We start from the raw sequence: 3,462 nt of genomic DNA, 5'->3' as shown, positions 1-3,462 counted from the left end.
GCACCCATCACTTAGACACCCTTCCGTTGGAGACTCACCACTAATTCCAGGGAAGACGAAGACAATGGGAAATGAGTGACATTTTGACCCTTTTCCTGAAGGAGGAGATGAAATGCTGGAACGAGGCTAGCTTCTCTCTGTCTGGTGCTCAGGCAGCGTTTCCAGAGGAAGGGCTGAGGTCCGTTATCACAGGACCATCCACCTGCTCAGAACAGAAGTGCTGCTGCAGGCTGTTCTCTCTGGACTTCCCAGAGCGACACTTTCAAACCCAACATACTTTGTTTCCCCAGGAAAAGAGGAGGCAGGACTACAGCAGCCCCAACTTTCAGCTTTGACATTGTGATCTGGCTGTGCCCTGTCCCCAGGACACCCAATACTTCCTTCCGGCATCACTTCGGAGGAACTTATTCTTCATTGTCTGTGCAGGCGGGTCTGAGCAGATGCTTGTCAATGTCCATGACAGTCATTTCAATGCGGGCTCTGTAGACGGAGAGCTTGAACAGCATTTCAGGTCTTCTCCCTTTGCTGTAGCCACCGGGATGTTGTAAAAATGCAAGTAAGTGTTCTCTCAGAACTAGCAGTGTTTGCTTTATCTCTAAATTAACATTTCCTTTTTTTTTTTTTTCTATTGCTGTTTCAAGATGATTAGTAGTATTTCTAAAGGAATTTACTATGTTGGTACAGCCAGCCCTAGAATCTACCAAAACAAGAGCATTTTTTATAGTCTTGCTCTGAAAAAGAATCATGAAGTGGTCATGATCATTGAAAGAAACCAAGTTACTTGCCACCTCAACTCTGTGGTTACAAAGAACAACCTGGGGGACGTTTCAATGTTTTGAAAACACCAACCCCTGGACTCCACTGTCCAAGAGATTCACATGTAGTCACTGAGGCTCAGGGCTGAGACGGGGGTATAGTTTGTCTCCTTCCCAGGGTTTTGCTGACCATATGGAGATTACCTCTGAGCAGCTCATACGGACCTTTATTAGGATATTTCTCATTTCATTCTACGCTAAGGTGACCAGACATCCCGATTTTGGCGGGACTGTCCCACCAAAACGGGACGTCTGGTCACCTTACCCTACGCTCACGTGTGTAGGTGGCTTTCTCTCTTTACAGGCGGCCAGCTCAGGGAGAGCCGGGAGCTGAATCTCAGTCAGCCGTGAGTCTTGTAAGAGACAGAAGTTTGTCAAACCCCAAGTGCCTGCCATGGGGGCACAGATCCTGTGGAAGGAAGACATGGAGAAGCCCTAGGCAGAGTCTTAAGCAAAGATGGCCCAGTTCTGTACCCCGGGGCCGGACAACGGGGACCTGGGCGATTAGAGAGCCTACAGGGTGTCCCATGACCCTCAGGAGGCCTGACACAAAAGCTCAGTCCAACTCTAGCACCTGGTTAGTGCCCAGCAGGGCCCATTACATCCGTCCACTACAGGCGTTTAAATGTGAGATCAACAGAGAGCTGAGCAGTTGGTAGCAGGAGCAGAAGCCAAGAGACGCCCGGAGAAAAACAGCAAGAGAGAGAGAGGAGCTGGCTAAGCCCGTGAGGAGGGATCGGAGGCAGGCGCCTGCTGCTTAGGGGCAGCGAGATAACCCAGGCACAGCTCTGTATCCTGAATGACCTTCCAGTTCCTGAACTTCAATCCAGTGTTCGTGCGGCCTGGCCGAGTGGCCTGTCCGGAAGGCTTTTCGGAGGCACGTGGCCGAGTGGTGGAGATTCCGGTCAGCCCTGCTTCCACAGCAAACTCCCGTGACTTGGGGTAAACTCGGGGCTCTCTGTTCTTCGCAGCCCCAGACAACACAACCCGCAGGGGCCAGCGCTTTGCCTGGCACGGAACCAGCGCCAAATCACTGCAGGTGTCTGGGTGGCATGACCATCCTCGGTGAAAACCTTTCTGAAAACGAAAGCATTCACAGCTAGAACACTCACGCGTGTGGCCTGCGCATTCCAGAAACCGTGCTAAACCAGGATAAATGGATTAAGCTTATTCCACCCTCCCATTTCCAAATCCATCCTGCCATGTGTGTACCACAGGACACGGCGCCTTCCGAGGAGCCGTGGTGAGCATCCTCCTGTCAGCCACAGTGCGTGTGGATGAGTCGGCTTCCATTCCCCTGAATCTAAAAACCACAGGAACGACAGCAAGAACCGTCTCCCTCCCACACCAGGTTCCCTGACAAACCTCCAGAGTGGCTGGTCTTTGACCTTCACATGTAATAATATGTGGTCTTACACACACACACACACACACACACACACACACATTTCCCCTGGCCTATTGTCTGTATCAGCGACTTAAGGATCACATACTCCCCAACAACCGGATGAGTCATCAAAGCAGAGGTCCCTGGATGTAAACTGAGCCTGTTTACGCTTTCCCTGGCTCCAGCTAACAACACCAACGAGGTCCCTCTGAACGCAGGCCCGGTGGCTTCCGGAGAGCGGGATTCTGCTCAGCAGACATACCTGGTGTGGGCCCTTGTTTTAAAGGTGGAGTTCCCTTCCTGCCCTGTGCGAATGAAGCCCCGTTGAAGCCCGTTGCAGGGTGCGAGGACTTGCCCTCCTCAGCGCCTCTACAGAAGAAGGCTCTTGCTGCTACTGGTGGCAATTAACCCCCAAAAGGCATGTCTAGGGGGTCTCCTGGAGATTGGGGACCGGAGCTGTGTCCCACACACTGGAGCTCAGTCCCCATGGGACACCTAGGGTCCCAGCTACATTTATTTTTAATCTCGATGAGAGCCAGTTTAGCTAACCCTCCCTGCCCTGTTCCCCATCCAGGGATCTTGCGCCTCTGGAGTCGGGATTTTGAATGTCTGTGCCCACCCCGCGCCTGGCATTGGGTTCCCACAGCATGAAATGGAGCCTAGGACGGAGGAGCCGGCCAGCCTCAGAAGCCTCCTTCCTCGCCTGCCATGTAATACATGATATGCAAAGCCTCTGACTTCAGCCAGCAGATATTTGGAGGCCGTGCTGGCCCCGTATGGGACTCAACTCATGTGTGTTTGGGTCGGAAAGCGAATCAGAGGAGCCGCGGGAGGGCACGTCACGGAGTGCGCGCCCTATAAATGCACCCCGGCTCTCCGAGTCCCCCGGCAAACCCTGGGCTCCCTCCCCGGCGGCTCCACACCTCTCCTCCGCCCGCAGCTTCTTCTGCCCGCAGAGCAGCCCGAGGGCTGGATCCCGAGGAGGAAGGACAGCCTTGGACAGGCCACCGGCCACAGGCCACAGGCCACCGGCGGGAGCACCGCTCCGCTAGCCCCCCGCCCGGCCGCGCGCCCTCCCTCCGCGCGCGGGACGCAGCCGGGGCGCACGCCGCAGCCGAGTTCGGATCGCCCCCTCCGGCGGGACTGCGCCGCGCCCCGCACACCCCTCCGGATCGGCCCGAGAGGAGGAGGAGAAGGAGGAGGAGGAGGAGGAGGAAGCCCGGCGGCGTCTTCAGGCGCTGAGCGCTCGCCCTGCACCCG

The sequence above is a fragment of the Pipistrellus kuhlii genome, unplaced genomic scaffold (assembly GCF_014108245.1).
Source record: "Pipistrellus kuhlii isolate mPipKuh1 unplaced genomic scaffold, mPipKuh1.p scaffold_m20_p_4, whole genome shotgun sequence".
NCBI lineage: Eukaryota > Metazoa > Chordata > Mammalia > Chiroptera > Vespertilionidae > Pipistrellus > Pipistrellus kuhlii.
This window is presented reverse-complemented; position numbering follows the sequence as displayed.